The 26,611-nt window shown below is 35.4% G+C and overlaps 1 protein-coding gene across 3 annotated transcripts in view; it reads right to left on the bottom strand.

The window, feature by feature from the left end:
• Window positions 1-22,276, bottom strand: part of LOC125671776 (paladin-like) — a 136,919-nt gene extending 114,643 nt beyond the window's left edge. The window contains exons 1-3 of one of the 3 annotated variants that reach the window (XM_048907675.2): window positions 22,058-22,276; window positions 6,476-6,556; window positions 6,197-6,370 (exon numbers count right to left, since the gene is read on the bottom strand). The gene's annotated coding sequence lies outside the window, so the exon portion shown is untranslated. Of the gene's footprint in view, window positions 1-6,196; window positions 7,695-22,057 lie in introns of those variants that run through there. The other 2 variants (XM_056161144.1, XM_056161145.1) reach the window with 2 other exon arrangements.
• Window positions 22,277-26,611: the final 4,335 nt, after the last annotated feature.

Genomic DNA, 26,611 nt, shown 5'->3' with positions numbered 1-26,611 from the left:
AACCAAACTTCAATAAAATTGTCCTAACTTTCCTCTCATTCTCAGTACGCGTGTTCATTACACACTCATCTTCAGTCACTGTAATTGTTCCATCTAACTCAAATCAGATATCAAATCCACTGCTCATTCAATCATGACACACTTACTATATGCCATGTAGATTCTCCTGACATCACACTCAAGGTCACGTTCTGGTGACCAGAAACAGTGAATAACCATCAGACTGTTTTAAGGTAATCAAAGCATGACCAACTTTGAGTGTCAAATCTGTGTGCATACTTCTATACATTATATATATCTATATAAGGGTGTCCAGGTAACGCAAAGGTAGCACTCTCGCTTCTCGCCGTTGTGACCCGAGTTCGATCCCCTGTGAACGGCAGTGGTTGCATGTGAGAGGGTATGGCGGTCGCCCACTCGGACACATGGGTTTCCTCCGATAACTCCGGTTTCCTCCCACAGAAATAACCACCACCACCCCCACAGCAAACATCCGTGCATCAAAGAACCCCATTGGAAATAAGCTTTCAAGGTTAATCCTTGGTATTTATGTATGTATGTTTGTATGTATGTATGTATATACCAAATAAACATTTATTTATTTATTTGAGGAATAGGATTTTTCATATCTTATCAATGTTGCAGACAAAGTGAGCAATTTTCTTTTCAGCATGGGTGTAACACCCTCTATACACCATAGTGAATAGGTCAGTGTAAAGAGTATTAAAAGTAAATGTTTATGAACAAGAGGCCCATGGGCCACATCGCTCACCTGAGTCACCTTGGTCCATATCAGAAGACTTTCCACATATATTTGCATGTAAAACTATAGTCCCTATTTTGGTCCCAAACCTACCCCTGGAGGCCATGGTTTTTGTAAATTTGAATCTACACTATGTCAGAAAGCTTTCATGTAAATGTCAACTTCTTTGGCCCAATGGTTCTTGAGAAGAAGATTTTTAAAGATTTTCCCTATATATTTGTATGTAAAACTTTGATCCCCTATTGTGGACCCATCCTACCCCAGGGGGCCATGATTTTAACAAACCTGAATCTGCACTATATCAGAAAGCTTTCATATAAATCTCAAGCTTTTCTGGCTCAGTGGTTCTTGAGAAGAAGATTTTTAAAGATTTTTCCTATATATTTGTATGTAAAACTTTGATCCCCCCTTGTGGCCCCAACCTACCCCCGGGGGCCATGATTTTAACTATTTAGAATCTGCACTATATCCGGAAGCTTTCATATAAATCTCAGCTTTTCTGGCTCAGTGGTTCTTGAGAAGATTTTTAAAGTTTTTCCCTGTATATCTGTATGTAAAACTTTGATCCCCCCCTTGTGGCCCCATCCTACCCCTGGGGACCATGATTTGAACAAACTTGAATCTGCACTATGTCAGAAAGTTTTCATGTAAAAATCAGCTTTTCTGGCTCAGTGGTTCTTGAGAAGAAGATTTTTATAGATTTTTCCTATATATTTGTATGTAAAACTTTGATCCCCTATTGTGGCCCCATCCAACCCCCGGGGCCCATGATTTGAACAAATTTGAATCTGCATTATGTCAGGAAACTTTCATGTAAATCTCAGCTTTTCTGGCTTAGTGGTTCTTGAGAAGAAGATTTTTAAAGTCTTTCCCTATATATTTGTATGTAAAACTTTGATTCCCCTTGTGGCCCCATCCTACCCCCGGGGGCCATGATTTGAATAAACTTGAATCTGCAATATGTCAGGAAGCTTTCAGGTAAATTTCAGCTCTTCTGGCCCAGTGGTTCTTGAGAAGAAGATTTTTAAATGACCCCACCCTATTTTTGCATTTTTGTCATTATCTCCCCTTTGAAAGGGACATGGCCCTTCATTTGAACAAACTTGAAAGCCCTTCACCCAAGGATGCATTTGGCAAAGTTTGGTTGAAATTGGCCCAGTAGTTCTGAAGAAGAAGATAAAATTGTGAAAAGTTTACAACAACGACAACAACAACGACAGACAACGGACAAATTTTGATCAGAAAAGCTCACTTGAACATTCGGTTCAGGTGAGCTAAGTGAACCTTCGGTTCAGGTGAGCTAATAAAAGAAATACAGTCTCAAATTCAGTCCATAAATTCCGCATGTTCATAATGTGATGAAACAATTACAGTGATGTCACAATGCACGGAGACTGTAAATAGCGATGTGTGTGACTTTATGAGGAGAAACGTAAAATTTTGAATTGGGTCTGTTGTCCTTAATGTACTGCATGATATGAAGGAGAAAGCATAAGGAGGAACATACTAAACATAATGAGCTCCAATAAGAAACATAGGAGAAGTGTTAACAAACTATATTTTACACCCTCCACCCCTCAGATCACTACAACTTTTAGGAAAATAATTGGATCCTCCTGTCCCGATATGCACATCTACAAATTGCACTGAAGTATTGTACAAAATTTCAAGTCTATCGGATAAGCCATATAGGAGGAGAATTGTTCACAAGCTATTTTACATCCTCCACCCCTCTTAGATCCACTATAACTTTTAGGAAAATAATTGGATCCTCCTGTCCCGACAATATGCACATCTACAAATTATGGTAATGAAGCATTGTACAAAGTTTCAAGTTCTATCCGATAAGCCATATAGGATGAGAAGTGTTCACAAGATAGTATGACAGACACAGACGGACGGACGGATTGAAAGTACAAAAACAATATGTCTCCCCCTGAAAGAGGGGAGACATAATACACAATGCATCGAGGTAAGCTTGGATTCTGCAAGGTGTACTGGGTTGGAAAGCACCTGGGGTAACTATGAAGGCCCATTTTATTTTGTAATATATGACTACAAAGGAAATTTGTCACACCTGAAGAGAAACTAGCTGCCAGTATTATATGTTATTTATGTCTTGATAGCAAGTACAGCTTGCTAATTGATATCATAACAACCTATATTCAAACTGGTGAGAACAGTTACATATTGAACACTGTGTAGTCAGGACTTTAGAATTGTATCATAATGAACGGTACATGCTGTATATTTCTCAACCCATTATAAGAAAGTTACCTAAGCTATAAATTATGCAAATCAAATTTGTTTGAATAGAAGACTTGCTGAAACTGAGTATTCTGTGCAAACGAAGAGACCTAAATGAGAACTGCTTTCCAGGCAACATATTTTATTAGAAGTTATAACCATTAGTGAGCACTGTTCAATTACTGTAGTCATAAAAAGGAAGCTTGGCTTGTAGATGCTTCTGAATAACATAAGGCATATACCACATTCTGTCAATGACGAAAATCTTACTCTCAGTGTTTCAACAGAACAATTTGTGATCAAAGCCATTTGGCAACTTTATGAAAGAATCCAGGCAGTTACTGGTAGCTTTCAAGTGATTTCGAAGATTAACACCTGTGAAGATGGAGTAAAATTGTTATTGCAACTACACCTTTGATCAATAATTCCTTTGTTTAATCTACTTTATACATTGCCAATTGGATGGTTTGATATACAATGGTATAAAACAAAATGCAGTAATTTCCTAAATCAATACCTACATTGTAAACTTCAGTAAAATGTCCAATAGGACTGTGGAAACTCGATGAGTCTCCACCAGAGGTAGTTTCCATGTTTTCGATTAAATGCATATGCTGCCTACAATATGTTAAACGTATCTAGAACAAATGTAAATGTGACAAACCAACTGTAAAATCTCTCCTGTTGAAACATCCTTACAATTAATGCACTTTGTAAAAAAAAAAAATCTTTGCACATCTCTGAGCATCATTCATGTTAACAAATGATCTGGACACTGGTAAATTCAATTTTTCTCCCTTTTAGTTGGATTTTTTTATATGAACCAAATTTGTAATAATCAGCTATTAATTTTCTCTATACAAACAGTAAAAGAACATACCCTGACATTATCTCTATAATATCTAATATCGATATCACTGAGGAAAAATCATTGAAGAAAATTATCTCCTTCCCTCCAAATTAAGTTCTCTAAAGGAAAGCATTAACAGTGGAGTATACACAAACTCCAAATACAATAAAATGACATATTGTTGAAAAATATTAAAAAAATACAGGTACATTTCTTGATGTTTTGTCTTTCTATGTCGAAGTAAATGCATCCATACAGAATTGAATAAGAATGGATTGTATTATAACTAAATTTTTACACTACTGAAATAGAACCTTTTAAAGGAGCATGGACACTACTTTGATTTCAAAAAGTTATTTCAATATTCAATCAATTATTTGATAGCAATAAGCCTGACGCAAAAATGTATATCCATGAGACAACTAAACTTTTCATTTTCAAATCAATGTCAATGCACGAGCCCTGTTTACATGTCATGTGACTTAAATATCAGTTGATAGCTTCAGTAAATAAAACGCTTTTACTATGAAAATAGATTCATCATTAACGCATGTCAAAATGTTGAATGCTTTTGACATTACTCAATTTTAGAAATCATGGCATTTTCACCTCTGTGTGTGCATGGTTTCCTTGCTACAACAAGCATTTTGACAAACACAATTTTGAGTGCCAGATCTTATATAAATACAAAGTATATCCTTTGTAAAAAAATATTTTTGATCCACTTATTCATAAAAGATCTTTATTTCTATAACAAAATATTGTCAATTTCAATTAATCAAATATTGTGTTAGCCCCTTTAAATGATTTAAGATTTTATCAAACAATTAATTGACCATTCCAAGGAAAGCAAACACTGCTCATAATCAACAATACACTAGACTAAGTAGAATGTAATACTTTCATTTAATTCAGATAAGTTGATTGCTTTATTTTGCAATTTAGTCTTTGGTTTATGAGAGCAGAAAATGTATTCTTCCATAATAGATGAAACACTACAAGATCATGCAGTAAAATAGATCTTACAATATATACTGCATATAAAGACATTTTATAGTTCTTCAGCAAGCCACAAAATATCCTAGAACTTTAGTGTAAGCTTCCCTGTATTGGACCAAGTATATATATTTGTTAATTAACTTAAACCATGTAGTCGAAAATTTTTATGTCAATTCAAATTTAGAAAGGGACTGGAAAGGACAACATTTCAAGGCGGGAGGATTTTAAATGAAAAATATATAAACCTGCATGATTTAACTATATCCACTTCATTTAAAATATTGTCAATATTTGTATATCTAGCCAATTATTATAGTGTCTGACAGTCAAACCTCATAATCTCAAACTCAGTGGGGCCAAGGAAAAAACTTTTGAGATATATATCCAAGGGCTCAAGATATTAATAAGATTAAAATTTAATACATAAAGAAAATATTGTTGGGAACTCCAGCTTACTTCACCATATCCATGGTGTTTGAGATATTGATGTTTGAGATAACAAAGTTCAATTGTATTTCAATTTCGTAATTTTAAAAATGACACAAATAGTGGAGACTCAGAAGTTGTAAATTAATCAACGAATGTGGTAAATATGTGTTCCCCAAGCAGAACACTGATTCCTAGAAAGATTTTTTTCAAATAATCTAAAATTGCAGTTGTATAGAAAGTTTGTTCCTTAATGGCCAAAAATTCAAAAAATTTATCTATAACCCCTACTTTTCAAGTTTAATCTTAAATTTTGAGACAAGACATGGCAAATTGTGTACAATTCTAAAAACTGACGCTACTCCTGGCCCGGGTTTTTTTTTTTTTACATAAACTTTCTACAGGATGAATTGTTTCTGTATTTTAAATGCAAATAGATCATAAATTACTTTCAGTATCCACAATATCTAAATAGCTAGAACACAAGAGTGTGTGTTAAATTTTATCAAATATGATTGAATTGTATTTATTCAGCAATCATTAATATTTCACCTTCACAAGATTTAATAACTCATTGATAAATGAATACAAAACAAAGAATTGATTTAACTGATATGATAAGGGGAGAAAATACTAAATCATTTTATGACGAATTTGTGAGGAGGAAAAAAAATTATTAAAATGGGTCACAATCACACACTATAATGCATAAACTGTATCCTAATCTTCATTCCCAGACTATATCAAACCGATTTCATTTGTAATATTATTCAAATCATGTCTTTAAAAATCCACAGCCAACACTTAATTAACTATACAATGGTTAAAAGAAAAAGGAAAATTAATTCTTTTGTTGAGGGATTCAAAATTCTATAGAATTCCAAATTAACTTTAAAACTTGAAATTAATACCTGGGAAATAAACAGACGAATCTTTAATCCACCAAATGGAATTTTGCCACCACTGACTTTCAGTTCCAGAATCCGTTTTCACGCTCTCCAACAGTGTGTGTAATATTGGCCTAAGTCTCTTACTGCTTCCGAGTCAAGTCGGTAGAATCAGATTACAAGATGGCTTGAGCACTTCTGAAAAATCGCACAACAAACTGGCAGTCTAGTATCAGCAACAGCCCTATATAATGTAAAAATCAATGAAGTGTATATAGATACCAGGGTCCAGAATCTCCTTACCAGCGCACTCCACCATGCGTCTTCTGTCATTAGTACATCTACTGTAGCAGTACTACCATTTGATGCAGAGCTTTAATCACCCTGTCATAAACAAATCAGCAGCATTTAACGGATGTAAAAATAACTAGCCTATCATGTAACGAGAGGCCTGAAAGACTATGAGGCCTCACCTGATGACTGACACATAGTTTATAGATACTTTTATTCAATAATGAAAAAGGATTGGATGGCAGGCTACAAATATAAATGTCAATCTTCTTATTCATGTATAAGTATAAAGTTATCACACAAGTGGGCACAGAGAAATGGAAAAGTTTTAAGGTGAGTTAATTAAGGTACCTTATTTTGCACAAAACACACCAAAAAAAAGCAAACAACAAAAACAAAACAAAAAGAGCACTATAATATAAAGAGATGAGAAAATACTCAATGTTCATAATTCATCAAATGGATTATAATTTAAATCTATATATGTACATGCAACGAAAGATTGATTAACACAGTGTATCACAAGGAGTGGAACATTTCCATGTGACTGAGTCATCACGCTGTTATTACAGCAAAAGGGGACATAACTATGGAAATAGGCAACTTTAAAAAAATCATACATATACTCAAAAGAACCGCGCTAAGAGGACTGAAGTTGCGCATGTGTATCATAAACAAGCGTTCTAATACGACCGCCATAATTGCACTACAATTATGTACAAATTATAAACTCACATTAAATTGAAAAGTAAATTCTTTGTGTTTGTACAGTTAATTGGGTACAATTTTAACAAGACATGCTGCTGAACAACCATGGCAACAAGACAAGAAACACATTATTGATTACACTCCAAACTTTTTGTTTCCATTTCAGGAGACATGACAAGGATGTGAATAAAGAAAATCATGAATCTCTACTCCGAATGAATAAAGACTAAAAATCATGTTTATCTACTCCAAATAAAGACTATAAAATCATCTTATAACTCCGACTGAATAAAGACTATATTAAAATCATGTTTATCTACTCCGAATGAATAAAGACTATCATATCAAATCATGTTTATCTACTCCGAATGAATAAAAACTATAAAATCATGTTTATCTACTCCGAATGAATAAAGACTATAAAATCATGCTTATCTACTCCGAATGAATAAAGACTATAAAATCATGTTTATCTACTCCGAATGAATAAAGACTATCAAATCATGTTTATCTACTCCGAATGAATAAAGACTATCAAATCATGTTTATCTACTCCGAATGAATAAAAACAATAAAATTATGTTTATCTACTCCAACTGAATAAAGACTATATTAAAATCATGTTTATCTACTCCGAATAAAGACTATAAAATCAATATATGCACCCAGGGGTGCATAAGCCGAGTTGCATGGGATACATTGTAAAGTCAGGAATGATGTGGCATATTTATAATTGTGAAGAACTAATTTCAGTTTTAAACTTTTCAAGCTACTGTCCAGAAACCATATTTGTCAGAAGTTTTCAATCTATTTTTGGTCACTGTGACCTTGACCTTTGACCTTTTTTCTCCAAAATCAATAGGGGCCTTGCTTTGCTGGTATCCAACAATATAACCAAGTTTCATTTGATTCAAATTAAAAAATTCCAAGTTATTCTCCGGAAACTAATTTTTTTTTGGAAATTTAAATCTATTTTCGGTCACTGTGACCTTGACCTTTAACCCATTTTCTCCAAAATCAATAGGGGTCTTCCTTACCTGGTACATAACAATATCTTTAAGTATCATTTGATTTGGATTTAAACTTTCTGAGTTATCATCCGGAAACCAAATATCTCTGAAATTTTCATTCTATATTCGGTCACTGTGACCTTGACCTTTGACCATTTTTCTCCAAAATCAATAGGGGTCTTCCTTACCTGGTACCCAACAATATATCAAAGTTTCATTTGATTCGGATTTAAACTTTCTGAGTTATCATCTGGAAACCAAATTTTTCTGAAATTTTCATTCTATATTCGGTCACTGTGACCTTGACCTTTGACCTTTTTTCTCCAAACAATAGGGGTCTTCCTTACCTAGTACCCAACAATATATCAAAGTTTCATTTGATTCAGATTTAGACTTTCTAAGTTATCATCCGGAAACCAAATTTTTCTGAAATTTTCATTTTATTTTCGGTCACTGTGACCTTGACCTTTGACAATTTTTCTCCAAAATCAATAGGGGTCTTCCTTACCTGGTACCCAACAATATATCAAAGTTTCATTTGATTAGATTGTAAACTTTTTTAGTTATCATCCGGAAACCAATTGTTGACGCCCAACCGCCCGCCCGCATGCCTCACCAAACCAATAGCCGAGTTCAACTTCGTTGCAACTCGGCTAAAAATCATGTTTATCTACTCCGACTGAATAAAGACTATAAAATCATGTTTATCTACTCCGAATGAATAAAGACTACATTAAAATCATGTTTATGTACTCCGAATAAAGACTATAAAATCATATTTATCTCTTCTGAATGAATAAAGACTATATTAAGGTAAGGTCTGCGACATTTTGACACGTAGCGAACAAAGACATGTTGCATATCAGTATGTTCAGTAGGAATTTATCTTTTAAAAATTGACTTTTTAAAAAGAATCGCCCATGTCGTTTTTTGACTAGATGGGCTTATTTTTGTGATGTACATTTTCGGGATCTTTGTACAAAAGGGAATACTAGTGGTATAAAAACTACACGAGGCAAACTTATGGGGTAAAAAGCTGGTATAATTTTTAAAAAGAGTATTATCTATAAGATTATACTAATTGGTAGAAAAATGTTATTTTAAAACACAAAAAATAGCACTTTTTATATCTTGAATAAAATTTAAATTGGTTGCCATGGCAACAAAAAATGTATATTGAACAGCTTTATAAGATCTATGTCAGAAAAAAATTATTTTAAAAATAATATTTGGACCATAAATATTTAAGAAAGCATATAGATTTACTACCTACCGGGCTTTGTTTCCATGGTAACAGATTAAAAAGAATTATTTCATTTATGCGATTTGTCACTTTGTTTTATAATTGTACAACTTTTGAAGAGTGCATTGAGCATTTTCATGAATAAGATACAATTCCAGTCCCAAAATGATATTTATATTTATTTGTCAAGTATTGTAGTATCACATTTATTAGAAATTAAGATGTTGAGGTGGGTTTTTTTTTCTAAATTCAATACAATACAATATTTTCAATATCCCGGCGGGTTTTCCACGATCCTGCTTCGTCATAAATTCTGTGTTACATTAGCCCGAACCTGTCTTATATACCACATCTTTGAAATAATTTCCCTCTCCTTGTTACATTGCCTGATGTTTGTTTACAACTGTAACCTTCGGGACAATATAAAGTATAAAGCCCGGTCAGTGGTGGATCTAGAGGAGGGGGTAACCTAAAGTTAGTAAAAATGAATCTAATAAATCTGTTTTATGCCGACGTTATGCAAATGTTCCTCAGACAAAATTAAGACTATTTTAAGATGTACTAGAGAAGACCCCTTCTTTATTTTTACATTATCAGATCAGTCACGTTTTCTACATTTCAAAGTTCATGCGATAAATTGCTCTATCAGCGCATGTAGATGTCATAGCATTGAAATATGAAGTGCATGTAATTAGAGAGCATTGTCGGGTTTATTTTAAACAAGAGGCCCAAGGGCCTAGAATCGCTCTTCTGATAAATTGTACAACCCCACCATTTCTATTTTTAGCCTCTTAGTATTCTAAATCTTTAGTTAAATCCTAAGAATTCAAAAAAAGTAGGTCAATGTGACCTACTTTTTGGTTTACACATTCTGAGAACCCAAGAAATATCAACTGACAAAGTTTGATGATTTTAAGCCAATTAGTAACTGAATATTGAAATATAGCTGTCAAATTCCAATCGTAGGTCATGGTGACCTACTTTTTGGTCAGCGAACTCCGAACATGCAAGACCCATCAACTGACAAAGTTTGATGACTGTAGGTCAAATACTATCTGAAATATATAAATATAGCCGTCAAATTCCAAAAGTAGGTCAAGGTGACCTACTTTTTCGTCAACACCCTTCAAACATGCAAGACCCAACAACTGACAAAGTTTGATGACTGTAGGTCAAATAGTATCTGAATTATATAAATATAGCCGTCCAATTCCAAAAGTAGGTCACCTTGACCTACTTTTTGGTCAACACCCTTTGAACATGCAAGACGCATCAACTGACAAAGTTTGATGACTGTAGGTCAAATAGTATCTGAAATATATAAATATAGGTGTCCAATTCCAAAAGTAGGTCAAATTGACCTACGTTTTGGTCGAAACCCTTCGAACATGCAAGACCCATCAACTGACAAAGTTTGATGACTGTAGGTCAAATAGTATCTGAAATATATAAATATAGCCGTCAAATTCCAAAAGTAGGTCAAGGTGACCTACTTTTGGTCGACACACTCCGTTGACTCAAGATGCATCAACTGTCAAAGTTTGATGATTGTAGGGCAATTAGTGACTGAAATATATAAATATAACTGTCAAATGCCAAAAGTAGGTCACAGTGACCTACTTTTTGGTCGATACACTCCGAAGACTCAAGATGCATCAACTGACAAAGTTTGATGATTGTAGGTCAAATAGTGTCTGAAATATAGTAATTTAGCTGTCAAATACCAAAAGTAGGTCACGGTGACCTACTTTTTGGTCGACACAAACCGAAGACTGAAGACGCATCAACTGACAAAGTTTGATGATCCTAGGTTTTACAGTGCCCAAAATATGCATCTAAAATTGAAAATGTGAAATTTGAATATCTGCAAAATTCAAAAAGTAGGTCACTGTGACCTACTTTTTTATAAATATGTTTCAAGGCCTCAAGATGCATCAACTTACAAGATTTGATGATTCTAAACCTCTCGGTATAGGTTTTACAGTGCCCAAAATATGCATCTAAAATTGAAAATGTGAAATTTGAATATCTGCAAAATTCAAAAAGTAGGTCACTGTGACCTACTTTTTTATATATATGTTTCAAGGCCTCAAGATGCATCAACTTACAAGATTTGATGATTCTAAACCTCTCAGTATTTGAAATAACAACTTAAAATATATCTATAAATGATAAGCCATAAAATTCAGAAAGTAGGTCACGGTGACCTATTTTTCAGTTGACGCATTTCAAGGTCCCATGATCCACCAACTGACAAGTTTTGATGATCATAGGCTTCAAAGTGTCCAAGATATGCATCAAAATTAATTTTAAAATAAATACCTGCAAAATTCAAAAAGTAGATCACCGTGACCTACTTTTGAGACAACTTGACACAAGGTCCTAAGATGCATCAACTGTCAAAATTTGATGATCCTAGTCCTTATAATGACTAAAATATCTAAGATTTAAGGAATTTAAAAAAAAATTAAATTTAGGTCAACTTTGAAGTGACCTTGAGACCACGCCCTTTGCCCCAGGGTAATGCCTTGAACAATTTTTAATCTACAACATATCCTCATCCTTATGTGTAAGTTTGGTGATAATCTGCCCTGTGGTTCTTGAGAAGAAGATTTTTTAGCAACCACTACTTTTTTTTGTATTTTCCTGATTATCTCCCCTTGTTAAAGGGTCACATCCCTCTATTTAGTATGTATGAAAGCCCTTGGGCCAATGATACTCTGTAACAAATTTGAAAAAAATTGGCCAAGGGGTTCTTGAGTTATAGCCCTTTTTCTAAAAAGTTTACGCACACCGCACAAATGGCCATAGCATTAGCTCTTTGAGCCTTTGGCTCAGAAGAGCTAAAAATGCTTGTGAATGTCATGAAAATTCCTAGCTTCGTTAATGTCAAACCTTGTCTTTGAGGATACTATTCACAAACAATGATCGATTATAACAGCATCAAAATAAATCCTACTTTCCCTACTAAGCAAGATTCACAGAGATTACATAATCACAACATAATTTTAATGGAAATTAACCGTAGCGCATACTATATATGTATATATAAAAAATTGTAGACTTTCATAATATCAAAGAAAATAATTTATAAATGATCATTTGAGAAACATTATTATTATTTTGTCATAGAGGGTTATACACATATGCCACTTGAGAGCGGTAGTAGATAACAAGTTAATATTATGACATTTTCCCTCGATTCAACTATGACGTGATGCATTTTTTCATTATGACGTCATAAAGCGCGAACTGCACTGAGGTATATCCAGATGTTATTTCCCTGTTGTTGCAAACCTTACCTTAAAATCATGTTTATCTACTCCGAATAAAGACTATAAAATCATGTTTATCTACTCCGACTGAATAAAGACTATATTAAAATCAAGTTTATCTACTCAGAATAAAGACTATAAAATCATGTTTATCTACTCCTACTGAATAAAGACTATAAAATCATGTTTATCTACTCCTACTGAATAAAGACTATAAAATCATGTTTATCTACTCCTACTGAATAAAGACTATAAAATCATGTATCTCTACTCCGACTGAATAAAGACTATAAAATCATGTTTATCTACTCCTACTGAATAAAGACTATACAAGATTGCTACAAATAGCCATGTCCCCCACCGCCGCAAAAAAGTTGAAGCACATAAGTCCCATCACTCCTGTACTAAAATTTGTCGAATCAAAATGACGGCGCAATATGATCAACTACATATGGTGACTAACAATCCTACAAAATTGGAATGAAATCCGGTGAGCGATTTCGGAGGAGTTGCGTCAATAAAGTGTTAATATAGTGTAGCACGTACAAATTCAAAAAAGTCCCATAACTCCTGTAAAAATTGTTGCATCAAAATGGCAGCGCAATATGATCAACTACACATGGTGACTAACAATCCTACAAAATATGAACAAAATTCGTTGAGTGGTTTCCTGAGGAGTTGCGTCCACAAAGTGAAGTGGGACGGACGGACACCAGTATTTCTATGTCCCCTTCCGCGTTGCAGTGGGGGACAAAAATCATGTTTCGATCTCTAATCCGACTGAATAAAGACTATAAAATCATGTTTATCTACTCTGACTGAATCAAGACTATAAAATCATGTATATCTACTCCGAATAAAGACTATAAAATCATGTTTATTACACATTTGTTAGATTTTTCTTAGCTTGATGACAATATCAGTCAACTCCCCGTCCCCCTCCCCTACACACACACACTTTGAAAAACAATGCTACATGCCTTTATGGCAAATCATTTAGCATTCTAAAAATAAGTCATGAATTTTTCTTATTCTAAAGCTGAAATCAAAGTATTTGATATTCGTTAAGGTTACATGTTACATTTTATTATTTTAAATGGTGATATTTAATATGTATTTAATCATATCAAGTAATTACTACATTAAATCCTTTAGGTCTTAGATATTAAACTTCCACAAAATAATTAGTAACTGTATTGTCATCTCGGGCATATACATATTCTATGTTGGAACGGTCATGTGATTAAACAATGCAGCCAGGATGTAAGCAAATAACAACAAAGTTTGGTTTTGTTTTTTAGTTAATAGCTGCAAATTTGACGTTTTAAGTTCAGGAACTTTGATGTCATTTCCTGTGAATTGTGACGTTGAAAGATAAGGGCCCTTTTCTTATTACGCTAGTCATATAATAGTGTAGTGTGTCATTCACCCTTTTATAATCATAAAACGTAAACAATGACATTCCAAAGTATAAAAACAATATTTATTTACGTCATTGATACAGAACATATTTAACTCGAGGTCACTCGTGGGTGTTATATATATTGTCATCTCTGACGATAACAATTCAATTATCAATTTATTTAACTCACACTAATATTTATACTTCAAAGTTCATCATCTCCATGACTTTTATTCTTTGTTATGCATGAAATATTAATATGTACCTTGGGTGATATCTATAATAATCTATAATAAATACCAAATATATGATGTTAGATGCAATATAACAAGTACTGTAAACAGTACATAATATGTACATGAAAACGTCAAATAGCGTGTTTTGTGACATTGATTAGCAAACATGACAAAAATGCTAAGAGAACGTGGTACCAGACAACAATAAAATGTTCTTTTGCAAAAGTTGATGCAAAATCAATTACATCAGCTCAGTATTATAGAAAGTAATACTTTCCTTTTATTATGAATTTCTTGGGTTCTCATACCTCCTTAAACCTCCCTAAACAAGACATCCAATATTGAGAATCAAAATCCTTGCAATATGCACATCTTCAAGTTGTTTACAAAGGCCCTAGCTTTAAAACTATGAGAGTTAAAAGGACAAACCATGCACTAGCTCACTTTATACTTCCTCAAAACTGACAAGAAAAAAACATGTAATTTTCTCAAAAATTGAAGAAAATCAATACCCTTAACTTGTTATATGCACATCTTCAATACACATACAAGTTCACTCTGTAAAATTAGAAGGTCCTAGCTTGATAGGCGGACAAATAATGTACTCTTTATGTAAATAATTTCCTTATAATTGACAATTGAAACAACCATGTGAAATTTTCTCTAAACTTAAAGAAGGTTCTCACTTGAAAACTGTGCATTGTTGGTTGTTTGGCAAAAAAAAATGTGTGTTTATGGTCACCCGACCAACCCCAACCCTTAAAATTTATCTGAAAATATAATTACTTTTCCAGAAAGGACTAGATAGGACAAGAGGCCTTTATGGCCCCCTCTTCAAATTTACTCATTCCTATTACAATAGTAGTGCACATGTGTATGGGAAAAAAAGATTTACTTTGATATTTTTAATATTGACTGCCTTAAGCAACGCATTAAACATATCAACAAACATATTGTTGATTTCCATAAATATTTCGAACGCAGGACTGAAAGTTCAAATTTTTAAACTAGAATGATAACATATTTTTATCAATTTCAAATTGCATCACCTTGTATTTGAACAAAATTTAACATTTGTTGGTTGGTTGTTTGGCGTCAGTGGCCTAGTGGTTAGGCCATAAGACTCTCGACCGAAAGGTCGTGGGTTCGAGTCCTGGCCGCGGTAGGGCCAATGTTGTGTCCTTGGGAAAGGCACTCTACATGAATTTCCTAACTCCACCCAAGTGTAAAAGGGGTACCTGGCTATAGACAGTGAAAGATATTGTTGGAATGTTAGTGCTCTAGCGCCTGTAACGGCAGCTTGCACTGTATGCTTCCTAGGAGGCTGAGAAAGTTCTAGAATGATATAAGGTCTGCCGGGGTAATAATGTATTGTAAAGCGCTTTGAGCAGCATACGCTGGAAAAAGCGCTATATAAAACCAATCATTATTATTATTAATTATTTGTACACTTTTTTAAGTGTTTAATGCTCATATCTCATTAGTTACTACACAAATATTCCTTGGCAATAGTTATTATTAAGATTGCGAATATACACATCTAACACGTCATGAAATAATATAGAAATAAATTATAACTGATTCATGAAATAATATAGAAATAAATTATAACTGATTCATGAAATAATATAGAAATAAATTATAACTGATTTATTATATTTTCAACAGTGAAATGCTATCATTTATCCATTGAATAACAAGAGTACTGCCAATTAGTGATGAAACGATTGTCGCCGACAATCGATTGTCAATCGTTTTTGGCTCTTCAATTCCGATTATCGATTCTATTTTTCATAATCGATTGTCGCCTATACACTAATTAATATCTAATCCGATATTCATCTGACTGTTAATCCTCACAGCTTTTATACGAGACATGTGCAGGGAAAAGTCGGGGTGGACTCCACATTGAAAAGTAAGAATTCAGTGACACCAGCAAGTGTGTATGCTGCACATATCCATAAAACTAAATAGAAATAACCCCAAAAATAATGAAAATTTATTAACTACATTTAAATACCGATTATATCAATCATTGATTGATAGTTCTTCCGATTATGAAATTTTTTCTATTTTTCAACACTACTGCCAATGGTACATAATACGCCCGTAAAAAGCTAATATAGGGTGTTTTTCTTACACCATGATTTGTAGAACTTGGCTGTAAGTAGTATCAGCAATCATCCAGGTGTGACATACTTTCTTTGCATCATAAAACCAAGACAAATCATGTACTCTCTATGTACTATTTTCACTTGGCATAAGGTGTATGTGTACCAAGTTTGATGGTCCTAGCCCCAAAAGTTTTGTCTGTATCCTCAAACTATGACCTTGACCCAGTCTTCGACGTTAACCGGTGGCCCGATGCCCGAGGCCAGTAAAATCGGGATCGGGCTTCTAAAAATATTTAACCCAGGAGTCCGGAGGGCCTGTAAATGTTTTATTGTATGTTTTGTATATATTACAAATATAGCGTGAGATTGACTCAGACTTTGTCATGACTTACATGTAGCAATGAAATTTCGCATCGAAAAATGATCAACCATCCTCCCTTTTATGAAGTATAGGGATGCACAGGCACTGGAAGTTAATGTAAATATATAGTATGTGCATATATAAAAAATACATGCACATACTATATATTTACATAACTTCCAATGTCCGTGTTGGGATTCCCGTGGGGTTTCAGGTTAGAATAGGTCCCCAGTACCCCCTTGTTTGTCTTCCGATGAGACGGCAAAAACCGAGGTCCCGTGTCACAGCAGGTGCGGCACGATAAAGATCCCTTCCTCTCGATGGCCATAAGCGCCGAGCATAGGCCTAAATTATGTAGCCCTTCACCAGCAGTGGTGACGTCTCCATATGAGTGAAATATTTTCAAGAGGGACGTAAAATAATATTCAACCCATGTAGGGAGGGGGCTCATCAGTGAAATTCCAAACCTCACAAGCATATTTCGCAATCACAACCATCAGATCCAAATAAATAAAATAAAAAACAGTAGTACAAGGAGAAAAAGAGATTGAAAAATTAAGCCCCATTGGACCGAGGGTGGGCCTTTGCTGAGATTTAATTAGGGAGAAAACAATGTTTTGTACGTGGTGTATACTAAAAACACAGTAGAACATAAGCTTCTGATGTCATTTGTTGAAAAATAAAACAAGATATAATAATGTCAGTTGTTCTTTAACTATGGTCATCTGGATATGTATTTTCCTACAGTAGAACATGCTTGTACCTTGCAAATGACAAGTGGTCAAATTAGAAAAAACATTTTGGGCCATTAAAATATTGTTCGGACTTGCAATATTATTATACTGGGAGGCCCGAAGGGCCTGTGCTTCAGAAAGTTATTCGTGAAGACTGTTGACCTTGAAAAACAATAGGCATCCTCCACTTGGCATTAAGGTGTATGTGTACCAAGTTTGACAGTCCTAGCCCCAACAGTTCGGTCTGTATACTGCCAACAATGTTTTTCTACTAAGTGATACTGCGACCTTGACTTTGAACTTCCGTTCAGCATGGTGATCAAAAGTACCAAGTTGCAATATCCTGGAGTTTATGGTTTGGTCTGTATCCTGCCCACAAGGTTTTCCTACTAAGTGATACTATGACCTTGACCTTTAACCTCTGATCTTGAAAAACAATAGGCATTTTCTCATCATGGTGATCAAATGTACCATGTTGTAAAATCCTGGACCTTACGGTTCTGTCTGTACCCTGCCCACAAGGTCTGGACAGATCGACTACGCCATAATACATCCCGTCCTTGACGGGCGTATAATAAGGGAAGTGTTTCGATTGGAAAACTTTCGGTTTTACTCCTCAATAACAGAACTACAGCCAGAATCACTTTGTGGAATATCACCAGCATATAATAAAGATTTAGAATGAAAGAAAGCAAAAGTGAGTAAGCTCACATACACCAAACTCCAACATTGCTTGACAATCAGTAGGGTTTTTTTTTTGTTTTTCAAACTACCACCCCTCCTTTTGAATTGGAAAAAATTAGTGACATTTTCCTCAAATTGGGAAAATTCATTTATAGCAAATCGAAATGGTAAACATGCATAAAATAATCAAATAAAAACAAATTTTTTGTTGGAGGTTTATTTCAGATCTGATTTAAAATCATAAAATAAATCATTACTTAACATTAAATACATATGGGACGTCACACCTTGTATAAATATTATTTACTTTTATCTAAGAAATACTGATTGTCTAATTTCATAAAGAAAAATAATAAATTATTAATTCACCAGCATTTGTACCCATAATCTTGTAAATATTATATTAATAATCCAGTTTCCTGAATGTCTCTCCTGTTCGTATTTTTCGGTTTTTAGTAAAATCTTATACTGTTCAAGGCCACTTCCTGTTATTAGCCTGACCCTATATATATAATGGCGGTCAAACTGAAAGTGTCAACAATATTGCTTAAAGTGTATCTGGAAACTATATACTACGCTGCATATCTGCTTATATGGATGCCTCCATTGTATTACATATTAATTACAAAACCTTTTGCATGTGCAGTGGTTTGGAGAATAAAACTGAAGAAAAAAAAAGCATTTACTTTTGTCAGCAATATACGGTAAAATTTTGCTTAAAATGGCCTAATTTCCCTAGATTTGAAAATGGGGAAAACAAATATATATAATAGGGAAAAAATAGTTAATTTTTGTGAAGGGAAACGGTCGAATATCGGAGGCATTTTGGCCCAAAAGAAATCACTGAGAATGTCTCACATAATGAATGGTAATGTTATGCATTATTGCAAGAACAGGACAGATGGGCTCGAAATTCTAAGTTCAAAAGGGGCATAACTCCCAGAAAAATCATTGAATCAGAATTTCCTGGGAATATGCACATCTACACAGCGTGTCCTTACTAACTACAAAGTTTCACGAAATTCTGTTGAGCAGTCTCAGAGGAGTTGCGCTGACAACAAAGGGACTAATGGACTAACAGACTGACGGTCGGGTTAATAACATTATACCCTCAGCAACTTTGTTTTGTGGGATATAACGAGTACCGCCAACGATACATAATACACCTGTGAAAAGCTAATATAGGGCGTTTTTCTGACACCATGATTTGTAGAATTTGCCTTCAAGTAGTACATGTATCAGCAATCATCAGGGTGTGACATACTTTCTTTGCATTGAAAAAACAAGACAAATAATGTACTCTCTCTGTAATATTTTCACTTGGCATAAGATGTATGTGCTCCAAGTTTAATGGTCCTTGCCCCCAACGAAACAGTCTGCATCCTAATATTACGATCTTGACCTTTGACCTAAAGAAACAATAGGCATATTCCACTTGGCATAAAGTGTATATGTACACAGTTTGATGGTCCTAGCTCAAACAGTTCCGTTGGTATACTATCTACAAGCTTATCCTACTAAGTGATTCTGTGACCTTGACCTTTGACCTTGAAAATGTAATAGGCATCTTCCCCTCATCATGGTGATCAAATGTACCAAGTTGCAATATCCTGGACTTACGGTTCGGTTTGTATCCTGCCCACAAGGGTTTCCTACTTGGTTTTCCTACTAAGTGATACTACGACCTTGACGTATGACCTTGAAAAACATTGGGCATTTTCCTCTCATCGTGATGATTAAATGTACCAAGTTGTAAAATCCTAGAGCTTACGGTTCGGTCTGTATCCTGCCCACAAGGTCCAGACAGACGGACGATGCCATACCATAATACATCCCCATCTTCGACGGGCGTATAAAAATCAGAAGCTCTAGAATCAAGCTGTTGTCTTTGTAACCTTTGATATCTGAGGCACCAAAGTACACTGGAAACATGGGCACCGCATCCTACCACTCTGTGTGCAGTACCAAACAGTGATAATATAAAAGGGTTTAAATGCCATTATTATAATGCTTACCAGTTTCTTTCACGAGAGATTTATATCAATTAAACAAGAGGCCCAGGGGCCTTATAGGTCACCTGAGTATCATGTAACAACCTTCCAATGTTTGAATTAGGTTTGTGTTTAAATATAAGAATTTTACTTTTGGATGGAAGAAACATTGAATAGCTATGTGGTCAGCCCCGTCTTTGCACCAGAACCCCTGACCCAGGGGCCATAAATTTCAGTTTTGAAAGAAGCATCCTTGATCATCATTATCATACTATTAGTTTGTCTACTTAATACCCAGCAGCAGAGGAGATTTTCAAAGAAATAAAATGCATTTTCACTATATGATCAATAAGGCCCCACCCTAATACCAGAACCCCTGACCCAGGGGCCATGAATTTCACAATTTTGAAAGAGGCATCCTTGCTCATCATAACCATGCTATTGGTTTGTCTACTTAATACCCAAGGACAGAGAAGAAGATTTTCAAAGAAATAATGCATTTTCACTATATGACTTATAGAGCCCCACCCTAGCACCAGAACCCCTGATCCAGGGGCCATGAATTTCACAATTTTTAACAAGAGGTACTGTGAGCAATGCTCACTAAGAATACCCCCCGCTTACCCCAATCTCCCAAAGGGTGTTGGTAATAGGTATAAACTACCTCTTTTCTGAGTGTTGCTACTTTGATGTCCAGTGCGCATGACCTTTGACCTTTTGACCCCAAAATCGATAGGGAACATCTTCATCCCATGGGTAGTCCATATGTATGATATGGTGACTGTAGGTGGAAAGGATAATGTTTTAGAGCCCGGAAACCACATTGCTACTTCAATGTCCAGTGCACTTGACCTTTGACCTTTTGACCCCAAAATCAATAGGGAACATCTTCATCCCATGGGTAGTCCATATGATTGATATGGTGACTGTAGGTGGAAAGGATAACGCTTTAGAGCCCGGAAACCATATTGCTACTTCAATGTCCAGTGCACTTGACCTTTGACCCCAAAATCGATAGGGAACATCTTCATCCCATGGGTAGTCCATATGTATGATATGGTGACTGTAGGTGGAAAGGATAACACTTTAGAGCCCGGAAACCATATTGCTACTTCGATGTCCAGTGTGCTTGACCTTTGACCTTTTGACCCCAAAATCGATAGGGAACATTTTCATCCCATGGGTAGTCCATATGTATGATATGGTGACGGTAGGTGGAAAGGATAATGCTTTAGAGCCCGGAAACCATTGCATCTACAGACGGACGGACGGACAGACGGACAACCCGATTCCAGTATACCCCCCCACAACTTGTTGCGGGGGGGTATAAAGAGGCATCCTTGCTCATCATTACCATGCTATTAGTTTGTCTACTTAATACCCAGAGACAGAAGATTTTCAAAGAATTTCTACATTTTCACTATACGACCAATAGAGCCCCACCCTAACACAAGAACCCCTGCCCCAGGGGCCATGAATTTCACAATTTTGGTAGAGGGCTCAATGCTCATTATAATTATGCCCACAGTTTGGCTTCTTGATGTCCAGGAGTAAAGAAGAAGATTTTTTTAAATTACACTCATTTTGATGGTTTTTGCCCCACCCCTCAGGCCCCAGGGGGGCAGGGACCACAAATTTCACAATTTTTGTTCCCCTCCACCCACAGATGCTATATGCCAAAATTGGTTGAAATTGGATCAGGGGTTTCAGAGAAGAAGCTGAAAATGTTCAAATGTTAACGCACGACGAACGACGACGGACAAAAACAGATAGCAATAGGTCACCTGAATGAATTCAGGTGACCTAAAAAGAGGTCCATATCCCAATGCTACTCACCTGAGTGATTAAATTTTCCTGTGTAAAACATTAAATCCTGGCCCTGGGATTATAGTGATCGAGCTTTTCCTCATCCAAGATGAAATTCTTGATGTGCATGCAGAGTTCGACTCAAATGACCTTGCATAACTCTAGAGATTCTCCAAAATAGGTCATAAAACAGGCAATTTGTTTTGCTTGCAATCAAGCAGAACTGGACACTAGAAATTCTTTTAACCATCTTCCAATTCTATTTGTACCCTGTAAAATGATTAAAAAACATTAATGGAAAAATACCTCTACTTTGGCACTTATTAAATATCATGCTTATTTTATTCATCCTAGTCAGATTAAAACCACACCTCCCGTCAGGGAGTGGTTTTAATGAGACTTTATCCACCTCATAAAATGAAGATCTCGCTTATTGATTTATTAGGCATACCCTTAAAATTATGGTAAGAAGTTGTATTTAAGAAGCCAAAAAATGTGCCACCAATCCAGTAAAAATCAAACAAGAGATGTTTGTAAAACACATATGCCCCCCATGGTGCAAAATTGAAAAGAGTTATACACACACATCATTTAATTGATAGTAGTATCATCAATTCAAAATATTGAGCAGACAATATCTTCCTATGTCAAGAGTGAATTGACCATGTGACCTGAAAATCAATAGGGGTCATCTACTCCTTTTGCTGTACCAGTGTACCAAGTTTGGTGTCAATCAAGCAAATAATTCTTAAAATATAGGAGACAATATATTACTATGTCCAGTTCAACAATTGACTTTTGACCTCAAAATCAATTTGAGTAATCTTAAGATACTGAACGGACATTATATTCCTATGCCCAATTTGACCCTTGACCTTTGACCATGTGACCTCAAAATCAATAGGGGTCATCTTCTCCTGAAGACGTACCAGTGTACCAAGTTTGATGTCTGTCAAGCAAAGGGTTCTCAAGATAATGAGTGGACATTATATTCCTATGTCCAGTTTGACCCTTGACCTTTGACCACGTGACCTCAAAATCAATAGGGGTCATCTTCTCCTGAAGACGTACCAGTGTACCAAGTTTGATGTCTGTCAAGCAAAGGGTTCTCTAGACATTGAATGGTCAGTATATTCCTATGCCCAGTTTGACCCTTGACCTTTGACCATATGACCTCAAAATCAATTGGGGTCATCTACTCCTTAGGATGTACCAGTGTGCCAAGTTTGATGTCTTTCAAGCAAAGGGTTCTCAAGATACTGAGCGGACATTATATTCCTATGTCCAGAGTAGATTGACCCTTGACCTGAAAAACAGTATGGGGTCCTCTTCTACTCATAACCAAGCCACATATGAAATATCATTATCATCAAGTGAATGGTTCTCAAGATATCGAGCAGACAACATGTGGTCTACCAACCGACAGGTGCAAACCAATATGCCCCTCTTCTTTGAAGGGGGACAATAAATTCATCATGCATTCCAACTCATGATGAATAGGTGATTTGTTTTATTTCTTTAAATCCAAAACATCTCCCCACCCCCAACCTAAAAACAAGAGGCTCGTGGGCCACAACGCTCACCTGAGTCATCTTGGCCCATATTTAAAGATTTTCCCTATATATTCACATGTAAAATTTTGATCCCTATTGTGGTCCCAACCTACCCCTGGGGGCATTGATTTTAAAAAACTTGAATCTGCACTATGTCAGAAAGCTTTCATGTAACTTTGTACTTTCCTTTCCCAGTGAAGGGCCTCCGTGGCTGAGTGGTTAGAGCATCGCGCTAAAAAAAATCACATGGCCTCTCACCTTTGGTCGGCGCGGGTTCGAATTCCACTCACGCCAGTAAGTGAGAAAGTTTCCCAGTTTACTTTCGGAAGTTCGATGGTCTCTTCCCAGGTACATTGTATCTGGGTTCTCTCTTCCACCAACAAAAACTGGGCGCCACCAGATAACTGAAAAATTGTTGAGTGTGGCGGAAAACATCAATACAATCAATCAATCCTAGCCCAGTGGTTCTTGAGAAGATTTTCCCTATATATATATTTGTTTGTAAAACTTTGATCCGCTATTGTAGCCCCATCCTAACCCCAGGAGCAATGATTTTTACAATATCTTAAATACGCACAATGTCAGGAAGCTTTCACGTAAATTTCTACTTTCCTGGCCCTGTGGTTCTTGCCGAGAAGATCTTTAAAGATTTTCCTTATATATTTCATGCAAATCCTACCGGGGGGGGGGGCATGATTTCAACTATGTCAGGAAGCTTTCACGTAAATCTCAGCTTTTCTGGTCCAGTGGCTCTTGAGAAGATTTTTAAAGATTTTCCCTTTATATTTTTATGTAAAACTTCCATCCCCTATTGTGGCCCCATCCTAGCCCCAGGGGTCATGATTATAACTAAACTTGAATCAAAAATCATTTTATGTAACAAAAAGTTCCACTTTTCTTTCCGTTAATCCAGAATTAACCAACGTATCTAAGGTCTAGGATGAAAATGTTGTTTAATTAAGGTAGCTCATGACACTAAAATTTTATTTAATGGCTCATTAAAACACCTCTTATGAAGTATGATTTCACCATCAAAAGATGGATACAAGCTCTCACTTATTTTATATGAATTTTTTGTGATTTTTCCCCAGAATGATAAAAAAGGTGTTTTGTTTGCAAATAAGAGATTCTATATAAAAATAAAAATTTAGTGTAATAAGCTACCTTAAGACCATCTATTAGTAAGTAAATTATTCATAAGGAAACAGAAAAGAATAAAGTTAGGGGAAAGAAAGATAACTCTGAAAACACGTTTTGGTTCTAAATCTCAGACTGGTATATATATATTATTACTACAGTAACTTGATCCGAAGAATTGGATCACGTCGAGTTGACAGGCGCAGATCATCATATCACACGAGACGTGAAGCGTCGAGTTTGATCTGATGATCCGTGCCTGTCAATGAGACGTGATCCAACTCTTCGGATCAAGTTACTTTAGTAATGATAAATTTATTATATACCCCCTTCTGCATTTTAAATCCACATTTATAAGATGATAAATGTAATCCAAATTATCAAAAACACAGACATACCATGAAATTATGTTTTGTGTACGTAGTTTTGTTTTGTGACGCGGTCAATATTTTCCACAAATAACGTTGCGTTGTTGTATTGTGACGTCATTGTGACGGCATCAGTTTCAGAGGATACTGATACGGAATCAGAAAACCACAGGGTGGTGATCCAGAAAACCGGATCACATGCTGTGAAATCCACAGTATCAAAGAACGATACATTGATGGGTATATAATAAATTTCAGTATTTGGTGTCAATCAAGCAACATAGGTCTGAGACAATATATTACTATATCCAGTATGACCCCTGACTTTGATTTATCTACAAAGATTAAAGAAGTCATAATCCAGGAAGTGCAACAGCAATGCTGGGCAGGTTGAATTGGGGTTCCATATACAGTGTGCGAAATTAACCATGCACCGATAGATAATGTCTATAGAAAATCAAGTCAGTCTATAACAATCAAAATAGCTATATAGACCGACTTGTCTATAGGAATTCTGAGTAAATAACTGGTTCCCCGCCGCTTATTAAACATATATGAGAAGCGGAACCAGTTTATATGTATTACGCTGATGTTTCTTTTCACCCCTAATGTTTCACAATGTAATTACAAATCATTCGAATCAGATTATTCCATTTTTAACGGGGGGGGGATGATCAATTTGATATTTACTTCAATGTACACCATTTATCGTGCAAATTCAGAATGTCCTTTTTGAACGGTTAAAATGTGGAAGGTGCACGCACTGGAATCAAACGGAAAGCGGTGAAGTACAAGTTCCAGCAAGACTAAAGTCGCAGAAAATCATGAGAAAACAAAACGTAGTAGAAGTGACTTAGATGAAGAATCAACAATTGAAACTGAGCTGGAAAAAAATGAAAAAGAAAACGAACTTCTAATTGAAAAGCTTGTGCATGAAATTGAAGAAAGATAATTAAACTATGAACAAATTACCAAATCAAATTTGTGTCTATCATTTATTTTTTAATAACAATGAATATTGCATGTTAAATTTTGGTCTATAGAAATTTGTTGTGGTCTATAGAAGATGAAATGACTATGGACCGAAAGTCTATAGGACTTTAGAGTTAGTTTCACACACTGCATATATCCAAGCATGACGTACTGAAAGCAGACTGATTGTGTGCTTCAAAATACATAAGAATTTAGTCAATTATGTGCTTCAAAATACATAAGAATTTAGTCAATTATGTGCTTCAAAATACATAAGAATTTAATCAATTATGTGCTTCAAAATACATAAGAATTTAGTCAACCTGGACAGTACCCAATTTTACACCCATGGAGATGTAATCTTGAGCAGAAGGTGGACACAGAATCTAGCAGCAGGAGAGGACCCACAAAGATACTGTTTCGGTCCCAGATTCATGCTTTTGGTCCCAGATTCATGCAGGACTCTTTCAGTCCCAGATTCATGCAGGACTCTTTCGGTCCCAGGCTCATGCGGGACTCTTTCAGTCCCAGATTCATGCGGGACTCTTTCAGTC

Source organism: Ostrea edulis, chromosome 4, assembly GCF_947568905.1.
Source record: "Ostrea edulis chromosome 4, xbOstEdul1.1, whole genome shotgun sequence".
NCBI lineage: Eukaryota > Metazoa > Mollusca > Bivalvia > Ostreida > Ostreidae > Ostrea > Ostrea edulis.
The sequence above is the reverse complement of the archived record's forward strand: the minus strand, read 5'-3'. Positions and strand labels throughout refer to the sequence as shown.